General features: G+C 39.2%; 1 pseudogene; it reads left to right on the forward strand.

Annotated features, from left to right (window-relative positions):
- Positions 1 to 6654: 6654 nt before the first annotated feature.
- On the forward strand, positions 6655 to 7905 carry LOC116070604 (annotated as a pseudogene).
- Positions 7906 to 12931: the final 5026 nt, after the last annotated feature.

Raw genomic sequence — 12931 nt, forward strand, 5'->3', positions numbered from 1 at the left:
CACTATCACTCTTCTGGGTTACCGTGGAGTACTGAGGTCACACACTATCACTCTTCTGGGTTACCGTGTATGACCAGTCTATTGGTGAGAGTGGAGTACTGAGGTCACACACTATCACTCTTCTGGGTTACCGTGGATGACCAGTCTATTGGTGAGAGTGGAGTACTGAGGTCACACACTATCACTCTTCTGGGTTACCGTGGAGTACTGAGGTCACACACTATCACTCTTCTGGGTTACCGTGCATGACCAGTCTATTGGTGAGAGTGGAGTACTGAGGTCACACACTATCACTCTTCTGGGTTACCATGTTTTTTTAGCTGTAGCAGTGCTTTTTATATATATATAAATTTGGGTGTCCTATGTTTGTGCATAAATGTGTAGAGTTGCAATATACTGTTGGTAGATTTTTCCTTGATAAGCATGTACTGCCCTTCCTTATCTCTTCTGATTAGTTTTGGTTTGAGGTCTATTTTGTCAGATACTAAAATGACTACACAAGCTCGTTTGGAATGCCTTTTTTCCATCCTTTTACCACAAGGTGATGTCTATCCATGATGTTTCTTGGCTATAGCTAAAGGATGAATCCTATTTTCAAGTCCAATCTGTTAGTCTGTCTCTTTATTGGAGAACAAAGACTTTTAAATGTTGAGAGTTATCAATGAGCAGTTTTGCTGGTCTTGAATTATTCATGCCTTGTGTTTTCTTGAATGTGGTTAGCACCTTTAGGTTGAAATTTCCCTTCAAGCAGCTTCTGAAAGGATAGATTTACAGAATAGATGCATAAATTTGATTTAATAATGGATTGATTTTTCTCTCTTTATCTCTTGTGATTGAAAGTTTTCCTGGGTATAGTAGTCTGGGCTGGCATCTGTGATCTCTTAGAGTCTGCAGGACATCTGTCTTCTAGCTTTTAGAGACTTCTAGCTTTTAGAGACTCCATTGAGATTCCAGGTGTAATTCTACATTACTTTACATTACTTGAACTTTTTCCCTTTCAGCTTTAAGCACTCATTATTTGTTCCATATATTTAGTGTTTTGATTATATGTCACAGGGAGTTTCTTTTCTCATCCAGTTTACTTGGTGTTGTGTATGCTGCTTGTACCTTATTAGACACCTCTTTCTCTAGCTTAGAGAAATTTTCTTCTATGATTTTGCTGAAAATATTTTGTGTGTCTTCAACTTGAGTTTCTTCTCCTTCCTCTCTTCCTATTATTTGTAGATTTCATCTTCTCACGCTTTCCTCAGGCTTTCCTCAGGCTTTCCTCAGGCTTTCCTCAGGCTTTCCTCAGGCTTTCCTCAGGCTTTCCTCAGGCTTTCCTCAGGCTTTCCTCAGGCTTTCCTCAGGCTTTCCTCAGGCTTTCCTCAGGCTTTCCTCAGGCTTTCCTCAGGCTTTCCTCAGGCTTTCCTCAGGCTTTCCTCACGCTTTCCTCAGGCTTTCCTCAGGCTTTCCTCAGGCTTTCCTCAGGCTTTCCTCACGCTTTCCTCACGCTTTCCTGGATCCTGGATCTTTTTTGCCTGGCTTTTTTTTATATATTTAATATCTTCTTTGACTGAAGAATCCATTTCATCTATTTTATTCCTAAATGCCTGAGTTTCTCTCTTCAATTCCTTGTACTCTTGTTAGTGAGGATTACTTTGGAGGTTTGTGTTTGATTTCTTAAGTTTTTCATTTCAGGTTTTACCACAGTTTGGGTTTTCTTTAGTGATTCTCTTTCTACTTTCATGTCTTGAGTTGTATTCATTACCTCATTCCAGTGTTTATGTTTCCACAGCCTTCATTAAGGGACTTTCTCATATCTTTTTCAAGGTCCTTAACATATTCTTATATTGCTGTTTTGAAGTCATTATCTTGTGCTCCAGTTACATTGAACTCCTTAAGAACTACTGTAGTAGGATTTCTGGGTTCTGGTGGAGATGTATTCCCTTGGGTATTATCAAATGTGCTTTTGCAATGGTGTCTAGGTATCTGGGTTTGAGATTTTTATAACTTTGGGTGTTGGTATCTGGTATTGTCTTTGTGGGTGTGTGTTCCATTTGTTGGTTGTCATTGCCTTCTCTGGATCTTATGAATGTGTGGCGGCTCTAAGTTGTCTTGTAGGAAGTGTTTCTGAGAGGGAAGACAGATCTAAAACTGGTTTGCTTCAGCGTGTAGGATAAGACTAGGGAATTTGCAATGGATGACAGCAAGCAGTTTAAAGATCGCCTTCCTAATTCACAAGCTAGTATGGTCAGTGGGTCCCAGGTAGAGTGCTTCCAAGTACTGGCAGCTGACACAAAGTGGTGGAGCGAGGGGGGAAGGCTGTCCAAGTTCTGTGGAGTCCCTAGAGAAGATAAGCTTTTTATTGATTTCTTCTTGGACCCAACATTCAGTAGTGTATTGTTTGCTCTCCATGTGTTTTAAACCTTTTAGATAATCTTGTGATATGGATTTCAAACTTTATTGCATTGTGGTCAGATTTAAATACATGTAATTTTCTCAATTTTTCTGTATTTGTTGAATTTGTGTCCCAATATGTGATCTATTTCAGAGAATTTTTATATGATGGAGAGTATATGTGTGGTTTTTGATGCTTGGCTAGTACATTCTGTAGATATCTACTGAGACCATTTGAGAAATGAGGTCAGTTAATTTTATTTTTTTTTGTTCAGATGATCTGTATGTCAGACAGAGTAAGGCATTAAAATCACCTACTATTACTTGATTGGGATTAATCTGTGGCTTCACATCCAGTAGGATGCTTTTTGTGAAATTTGATGCACCAAATTTTGGTATCTGTATGTTTAGGATTATAATGTACTCTTCATTAATTTTCCCTTGATCAGAATGAAGCAACCTCCCTTGTCTCTTCAGATTGATTTTAGTTTGAAAATCTATTTCAAACCTATATAATACCTATTTTATCAGGTATTAGGCAGTCAAAACCTATTGGTTTCCTAGCTCCATTTGCTCAGAATACCATTTTCAAATTTTTCACCCTAAGGTGGTACCTATGCTTGAAGATAAAATGAATCTCCTGTAGACAACAAAATAATAGATTTCTGTTTCCTAATTCATTCAACTAACTTGTTTGTATGTTTTGGTTGGAAGTTAAGCCAAATAATATTTAAAGTTATTATTTAAAGATGTGCCTTGAGTATTATGATTTTGTAACTTTTTTCTGCTTGTGTACTTAGTCATACTTCATATTTGATTTGTAGTTTCATCACTTGTTTCTGTAGTCTCTTCAGTATGCATATTCCTTTTTTTTTTTTTTTCAGTTCAATATACTACTTCCAGTACTCTCTGTAGGGCTGGTTTGGTGCACATGAATTCCTTGTTTAATTTTATTTGTTTTGAGTCTTGCTATGTATGCTTGGCTGACCTGGACCTTGATAAGTAGAACAACAGGCTGGCCTAATGGAGATCTACCTGCCTCTGCCTCTCAAGTGCTGGAATTAAAATTCTGCATCACCATGTCCGGGGGTACACACAAGTTCTTGTAGCCTGTTTACATCATGGAAAGGTTTCCCTTCTCCTTCAACTGTGGCAGACAGTTGTGCCCTGTAGAGTAGTCTGTATTAACATCTGTGCTCTTTTAGAATTTGGAGGGCTTTACTCCAAACTCTTCTAGTTCTAAAGTTTCTGTTGAGAAGTGAACTGCTATTCTGATGGCTTCATATGTGATTTGTAGCTTTTCTGTTAGAGCTTTCAATACCCTTTCTTTTTCTATAGAATGGTGTTTTAATTATGATCTGTCATGGAGAATTTCTTTTCTGGTTGTTTGGTACTCTTTGTGCCTCAAGTATTTGGGTTTTGTAACTGAGTGGACATTGGAATGTTTTGATCCATCTTCACTTCAGCTTGTTTTATTTTCAGTATTTCTACCTCTTTATTGAATCCAGTTTTTAAATCCTGAGTTGTCTTTGTCATTTTACTCAGCCCTGAGTGTTTTGTTAAACTACACTTGAGAGTTTCATCCTCTTGAACTTTATTCTGTTTGGTAGTGTCATGGTTAAATGCCTTGAGTTTTTTGAACACATTTATGATTGTTATTTTAAATACTATGACCTGAGGTTTATATATATGATTCCCATTTAAGAGCATTTTATAGGACTAATAGTCTTCTGGGGAGACACATAGCCTTGGTCCTTCATGTTCTTTGTGACTTTTTTTATGAGAGCTTGGCATATAGATTTAGTTAATTAGCTATGTGTTGCATATAAGGTGCTATCCTTCCTATGAGAGGAAGTTTGTTTTTGTTTCTCTTGTGCCCCAACTTAGCTGAACTACCGCAATAAGACTGCTGTAGGAGACCAAGGGGATACAAACAGGAAGGGAAGAAGTCAAAGTATCTCTACATGCAGGTGATGTGTGTATGTATGTATGTGTGTATATATATATATATGTATATATATACACATGTATATACACATATATATGTACATATATATATACATGTATATATATATATGTATATATATATATATATCTCTAAAAGTCAATCAGAAAACTCCTACAGGACTTTCAGCAAAGAAGCAAGATACAAAATTAATACACAAAATTCAATAGCCATCCTACATGCAAATGACAATCAGATGAGGAAAAATGAGGATACAAGTCTTTGACAGAAGCCTCAAGACAAACAGATATCTTGAGGTAAGTCTAACCAAGTAAGTGAAAGACTTATATAATAAAATCTTTAGGACATTGAAGAAAGAAATTAAAGAAACTTTCAGAAGAGAGGAAAAATCTCCCATGCTCATGTGTTGGTTGGATTAATATTGTAAAAAAAAAGATATCCTACCCAAAGCAAACTACAGATTCAATGAAACCCCATCAAAATTCCCACACAGTTCTTCATTGATCTTGAAAGTTAAAAATTTTCAACTTCATGTATAAAAACAAAAAACCTGGGATAACTAAAACAATGCTGAAAAAGAAGTGCTTGCATTCTTACCATCTCTGATCTTAGCTTGTACTATAGAGATATAGTAATTAAAAACAACATGGTATTGGCATAAAAACAAACGTATTGGTCAATGAAATAAAATTAAAACCAAAACATAGTTCACACATCTATAGTTACCTGATTTTTTTATATGGAAGCCAAAAATGCACACTGGAAAAAAAGACAGCATCTTCAGCAAAGGTGCTGGTCAAAGTGGATATCTGTGATAAGAGAATCCAAATAGATCCATACATTTTTTTTGTTTTGCTTTGTTTTGTTTTGTTTTTGAGACGGGGTTTCTCTGTGTAGCCCTGGCTGTCCTGGAGCTCACTCTGTAGACCAGGCTGTCCTCGAACTCAGAAATCCGCCTGCCTCTGCCTCTCAAGTGCTGGGATTAAAGGTGTGTGCCACCACCGCCCCACATATTTTTTTAATGAGATATTTTCCTTATTTATATTTCAAATGTTCTCCCTTTTCCTAGTTTCCCCTCCGAGGAAAAAAAAAAAAAGCCTATTCCCTCCTCCCTCTCTCTGCTCACCAACCCACCCTCTCCAACTTCCTGGCCCTGCCATTCCCCTACACTGGGGCATTGAGCCTTCACAGGATCAAGAGCCTCTCCTCCCATTGATGACCAACTTGGCCATCCTCTACTACATATGTAGCTGGAGCCATGAGTCCCACCATGTGTACTCTTTGGTTGGTGGTTTAGTCCCTGGGAGTTCTGGGAGTACTGGTTAGTTCATATTCTTGTTCTTCCTAAGGGGCTGTAAACCCCTTCAGCTCCTTGGATCCTTTCTCTAGCTCCTTCATTGGGGACCCTATGCTCAGTCCAATAGATGGCTGTGAGCCTCTTCTTCTGTATTAGTCGGGCACTGGCAGAGTCTCTCAGGAGACAGCTATATCAGGCTCCTGTTAGCCAGCACTTGCTGGTATCCACAATAGTGTCTGGGTTTGGTGATTGTATAGAGAAGGATCCCCAGGTGTGGCAGTCTCTGGATTGTCCTCCCTTCATTCTCTGCTCCATAGTTTGTCTCTGCAACTCCTTCCATGGGTATTTTGTTCCCCCTTCTAAGAAGGACTGAAGCACCCACACTTTGGTCTTCCTTCTTCTTGAGTTTCTTGTGGTTTGTGCATTGTATCTTGGGTATTCTGAACTTCTGGGCTAATAGCCACTTATCAGAGAGTGCATACCATGTGTGCCTTTTTGTGATTGGGTTACCTCACTCAAGATATCCTCCAGATCCATCCATCTCCCTAAGAACTTCATAAATTCATTGTTTTAAATAGCTGAGTAGTACTCCATTGTGTAAATGTATCACATTTTCTGTATCCATTCCTCTGTTGAGGGAAATCTGGGCTCACCTCAAGATGGATCAAGGACAAGGACCTCACCATAAGACCATAACACTGAATCTGATAGATGAGAATGTGGGAAATAGCCTTGAACTCATTGACACAGGAAAATGATTTCTGAACAGAACACCAATAGCACAGGCACCAAGAACAACAATTAATAAATTTGACCTCATGAAACTTCTACATGACAAAGAACACCCTCATTTAGACAAAGCAGCAGGCAAAGAATGGGGAAAGGTTTACCAACTACACATCCAATCAAGAACCAATATCTAAATATACAAAGAACTCAAAATACTATACATTAAGAAAACAAATAAGCTCTTTCTCAGCTCCGGGCCTCTCGACCTCACAGTGTTGCCAAAATGTCGCTTTCTAACAAGCTGACTTTGGACAAGCTAGACGTGAAGGGGAAGTGGGTCGTGATGAAGGTGGACTTCAACGTTCCTATGAAGAACAAACAGATAATAAATAACCAAAGGATCAAGGTTGCTGTTCCAAGCATCAAATTCTGCTTGGACAATCGAGCCAAGTCGGTTGTCCTTATGAGCTAAGTGGGCTGGCCTGATGGTGTTCCCATGCCTGACAAGTACTCCTTAGAGACAGTTGCTGCCGAACTCAAATCTCTGCTGGGCAAGGATGTTCTGTTCTTGAGGGATTGTGTAGGCCCAGAAGTCGAGAATGCCTGTGCCAACAAACGGCTGGGACTGTCATCCTGCTGGAGAACCTCCACTTTCATGTAGAGGAAGAGAGGAAGGGAAAAGATGCTTCTAGGAACAAAGTTAAAGCTGAGCCGGCCAAAACTGATGCTTTCTGAGCCTCACTGTCCAAACTAGGAGATGTCTGTCAATGATGCTGTTGGGACTGCACACTGAGCCCACAGCTCCATGGTGGGTGTGAATCTGCCACAGAAGGCTGGTGGATTTTTGATGAAGAAGGAGCTGAACTACTTTGCCAAGGCTTTGGAGAGTCCAGAGAGACCCTTCTTGGCTATTTTAGGAGGAGCTAAAGTTGCAGACAAGATCCAGCTGATCAATAATAGGTTAGACAAAGTCAATGAGATGATCATTGGTGGTGGAGTGGCTTTTACCTTCTTTAAGGTGCTCAGTAACATGGAGATTGGCCCATCTCTGTATGATAAAGAAGGAGCCGAGATTGTCAGAGATCTTACGTCCAAAGCTGGGAAAAATGGTATGAGGATTACCTTGCCTGTTGACTTTGTCACTGATGACAAATTTGATGAGAATGCCAAGACTGGCCAAGCTACTGTGGCCTCTGGTATACCTGCTGGCTGGATGGGCTTGGACTGTGGTACTAAGAGCAGCAGGAAATATGCTGAGGCCGTGGCCCGAGCTAAGCAGATTGTTTGGAATGGTCCTGTTGGGGTATTTGAATGAGAAGCCTTTGCCAGGGGAACCAAGTTACTCATGGATAAGGTGGTGAAAGCCACTTCTAGGGGTTGCATCGCTATCATAGGTGGTGGAAACACTGCCACTTGCTGTGCCAAATGGAACATGGAGGATAAAGCCAGCCATGTGAGCACTGGGGGCAGTGCCAGTCTAGAGCTCCTGAAAGGTTAAGTCCTTCCTGGAGTGGATGCTGTCAGCAATGTTTAGTATTTTCTTTCCTGCCTTTGGTTCCTGTGCACAGCCTCTAAGTCAACCTAGTGTTTTCCGCATTTCTCCATTTGGTGTTAGTGCAAGATTCAGCTAATGGCCAAGATGCAGCACCAGGAATCCTTAAACTGTTACACAGCATCTCTACTTATCTTTACTGCATTGGCATTTGTCTTCGTTCTTCAAGATCCCACTTAAATTCCTTAGTGACTAAAACCATTGTGCATAGTAGAGGGCATCTATTTATATTCTGCCTGTGAAAGGAAGTGAGCTGTAAAAGCTTAGCTCTTTTGAATGTATGAAGCTTCTAGTTAGCTTTGTCAACTGTTCATGACTCAGCATGGAAATACGATGAAATCCCAGCTGTAAGTTTGGAGAAGTTGATGATCTATTAAACAATAAAAATGTCCACTGAAACAGAAAAAAAAAAAAGAAAAGAGAAGAAAAGAAGAGAAGTAAACCAATTTTTTAAATGGGGTACAGATCTAAGCAGAATTTTTAAAAGGGAAAATACAAATGGCTGAGAAGCACTTGAGAAAATGTTCAAGCCAGGTAGTGGTGGCACATGCCTTTAATCCCAGCACTTGGGAGGCAGAGGCAGGCAGATTTCTGAGTTCAAGGCCAGCCTGGTCTACAGAGTGAGTTCCAGGACAGCCAGTGCTACAGAGAAACCCTGTCTTGAAAAAAGAAAAGAAAAGAAAAATAAAGGAAAGAAAAAAAGAAAAGAAGAGAAAAGAAAAGAAAAGAAAAGAAAATGTTCAATATCTTTAGCTATCAAGGAACTGCAATTAGAAACCTCCTCATCTTACATGAGTCAGAATGGCCAAGATCCATAAAACAAATTCTTGATGGCAAGGATATTGAGTAAATGTAACTTTCACTGATCACTGGTGAGAGTGCAAACTTGTACAGTCACTATGGAAATGCATGTGGTGGCTCCTTGTGAAGTTGGAAATAGATCTTTCTCAAGATCCAGCTTTACTACTCTTAAGCATTTACCTGAAAGACTACAATCTACTACTACAGAGATACTTGCTCAGCCATGTTCATTGCTGCCAGAAAATTGAAACAGCATAGATGTCTGTCAACAAATTAATGGATAAAGAAAATGTGATGCATTTACATAATGGAATATTACTCAGTTGTAAAACAAGAGGGGCTAAATAAATGGAGCTAGAAAAAAAATTAGCTGAGTAAACTAACACAAACCCAAAATGACAAATATATGTATATGTTTTTGTTAAAGCCTTCAATAAGCATGCTAAAATCTATAACCCCAGAGGTTAGGGATAGAGTTAGGGATTAGCAGGGAGGGAGGATTCTACCTAGGAGGAGAAATAGAATATACAGTTAAGAATGGATGTGGGGGAGAGTAAAACTGGAGGGTAAATATAGGCTGGAATGGGATGTTCAAATAAAGAGGGGCGAGGGAGAATATCCAGGGAGGAACATCTAAAACTAAGGGCCCTTTGAGGGGGACATATTGAAACCTAATACAGTAGATGCTTCCTAAAATATATACACATATAAAAGAAATCTAAATGGAATCACCAAGAAACAGGAGAGACAACGCCCCAACTAAATATCTCTCACCACCAAATAAAATCTCCAGTTCCAGAAATAGGTTACATCTAATCTTTTGACCAGAGGGGCCTATGGAACTTCCAAACAACTCAAACTATTGTCATTGCTATTGCTTGTAATCCATAAACTGACTGTAAGGTCCTATCATTGAAAACAACACCTACCTAACTCATTACACACAGAGAAATCAATCTGGTGGATACATAAAACATTCACTCTTTTAACTGGTATTCATGGTACTGGAAGGTACTCAGCACTCTCCCAGAGGGGAAGGGTAAACCCCAACCCAGATGCAAACTCTTTAATCTACAACAGTGTTTTGCCTGCAAGATGTGTTAGGGCAACCGTGGCACAAATCTTGTGGAAGTAACCAATAAATATCTGATTTGGTTTAAGGCCCAATTCATGAAAGAGAATCCATATCCAACATTGCTCAGGAAGCCAAGAACTTGATAACAGTTAGGCCAGAGAACTAAGAGTAAACCAAATACTACTGTTCTGCTAAAAGAACATAGCAATAAAATGACTCCTCACAACATTCTGCTATCCTTGTAGACCAGTGCCTTGCTCAGCCATCATTACACAGGCTTCTTCCTGCAGTAGATGGAAACAAATACAGAAAGCCACAATTGTGTATTGCGCAGAGAGTCAAAGACATTAAAACACTAGGTTATAAATGGTATGTCTCAATTAAATCCTTCCCCTTGGAGATCGAGGAACTGTACAGAAAGATTGTAGGAGCTGGTGGGCATGGAAGATACCAAGGAAACAAGGCCATCTAGACACAGCTAGACTTAGGCACATGTGAACTCACGGAGACTGTGGCAGCATGCCTAGGGCCTGCACAGATCTAGTCCTGATGGGTTCCAGCACTGAGAAGGGAAGTGGACACAAGCCTCCATTCCTCACTCAGAAGCTATCTCCAATTGATAACTGCTAGTAAAGGAGAAATTAGATTTCTCCAGTAGAGTCTTATGGCATTTACAAATCATGTAAAAGTAGGCCCCATGCCCAGCAGTAGATGGCCAAAATAAAACAAACTCAGTAATATTTTTTGGGGGTGGGGCAGTGACTCACAATAGTTTGGGCACTTTTTTAAAGCTTTTTTACTTATATATTATGGTTTTCAATTTTGCTCTTTTGGAATTTTTGTGTTTGTGCATGTTTGTGTCTCTGTGTATTTCTTGTGCCTTTTCTATGGTTTTGTTTGTTTGTTTGTTTGTTTTATTGTATCCTGGTTTATTTTTATTTTATCTTATTTTTTGCATGTTTGTTTGTTTTATAATGAGAGGGGGTATGGATTTTCATTGATCAGGAAGTGGTTGAGATCTGGAAAGAGTTGGGGAAAGGGAAACTGTGGTCAGTATATATTGTATGAAAAAATCTATTTTCAATTTTAAAAAAGAAATCAAATTTTTTCTATAACTAAATGGAAATAAAACAACACATAAAACTTCTAGAATACATTAAAGGCAATCCTAAAAGGTAAATTATAGCTCTAGCTACCCACAATAAAAAATCAAAAACAGCATAAATAAATGACTTAATGATTCAACTCAAGAAATCTGAGAAAATAAGATCTAAGCCCAAATCCAGTATACAGGAAATATTTGGCTAATTACTTGGAGAAACATACAAGATTGACAAACTCTTGCCTGAATTGACTAAGAGAAATAAAAAGTAAACTCGAGTTAATACAATTAGAAATTAACAAGGAATCAGAAGAGCAGACACCAAAGAAATTCAGAAAGTTACAGAGAAGTATGTTTAAAAAAAAATTCTTCACCTAAAAATATACACACAAGTAACATTATGTGGACTGAGCAGGTTATAGTTAAAAATATGTATATATCCTTGATCAGTGGAATATAATTAAAGACCCAGAAATAAAACCACACACTTACAGTCACTTGATCTTTGACAAAGATGCCAAAAATATACAATGGAAAAAGGAAAGCATCTTCAATAAATGGTGCTGGTCTAACTGGCTGTCTGTATGTAGAAGAATGAAAATAGACCCATATTTGTCACCTTGTACAAAGCTCAAGTCCAAGTGGATCAAGGACCTCAACATAAAACCAGATACACTGCATCTAATAGAAGAGAAAGTGGGAAAGAGCCTTGAACTCATTGGCACAGGGGGAAATTTCCTAAACAGAACTCCAATGGCTCATGCTCTAAGATCAAGAATTGATAAATGGGACCTCATGAAACTGAAAAGCTTCTGTAAGGCAAAGGACATAGTTGATAAGACAAATCGGCAACCTACAGATTGGGGAAAAAAATCTTCACTAACCCCACATCTGAAAGAGGGCTAATATCAAAAATATATAAAGAACTCAAGAAGTTAATCACCAAAAAACCAAACAACCTAATCAAAAAGTGGAGTATAGAATTCACAACAGAGGAATCTCGAATGGCTGAGAAGCATGTCTAAAGAAATATTCAAAGTCCTTAGTGGTCAGAGAAATGCAAATCAAAACGACCCTGAGATCCCACCTTACACCAATCAGAATGGTTAAGATCAAAACCTCAGGGGACAACACATGTTGGAGAGGATGTGGAGAAAGAGGAACACTCCTCCATTGCTGGTGGGATTGCAGACTGGTTCAACCACTCTGGAAATCAATCTGGAAGTTCCTCAGAAAATTGGAAATAGATCTACTTGAAGATCCAGCAATACCACTTTTGGGAATATACCCAAAAGATGCCCCACCATGCCACAGGGGCACTATGCTCATGGCAACTTTATTTGTGATAGCTAGAATCTGGAAACAACCTAGATGTCCCACAACAGAAGAATGGATATAGAAAATGTGATTCATTTACATAATGGAATAGTACTCAGCTATTAAGAATGAGGACATCCTGAGTTTTGCAGGCAAATGGATGGAACTAGAAAATATCATCCTATGTGAGGTAACTCAGACCCAAAAGGATATGCATGGTGTGTACTCACTAATAAGTGGATATTAGCAAAAAAAAAAAAAAAAAAAAGGACAGAATACCCAAGATCCCAGGATACAGTCCACAGAACTAAAAAAGGTCAACAAGCTGAAGTGCTCAAGTGGGGATGCCTCAGTTCCACTTGGGAGAGAGAAGAAACAATCACAAGTGGGGAGGGAGGGATGGACCTGGGAGGGAAATTGGATGAGGGGAGTGTGGGGAAAAGGGGAACCTGATCTGGTATTGGGTGAGGGAAAAGAACTGAAGAAAACAACAGAAAGAATGGAAACAGGCAACCTCAAGAAATAGGAGGTTAGGGGGACCCTCCAGAATGTAACAGAGACCTGAGAGGTAAGAGAGTCTCAGGAATCAAAGGGAGGGATCTTAGATGAAATGCCCAACAATAGGGAGAGGGAACTTATAGAGCCCACCTCCAGCAGGAAGACAGGGCATCAAGTGACGGATGGGGTTGCCATCCCACAGTCACATCTTTGAC

The sequence above is a fragment of the Mastomys coucha genome, unplaced genomic scaffold, assembly GCF_008632895.1.
Source record: "Mastomys coucha isolate ucsf_1 unplaced genomic scaffold, UCSF_Mcou_1 pScaffold22, whole genome shotgun sequence".
In the NCBI taxonomy this organism is placed as follows: Eukaryota; Metazoa; Chordata; class Mammalia; order Rodentia; family Muridae; genus Mastomys; species Mastomys coucha.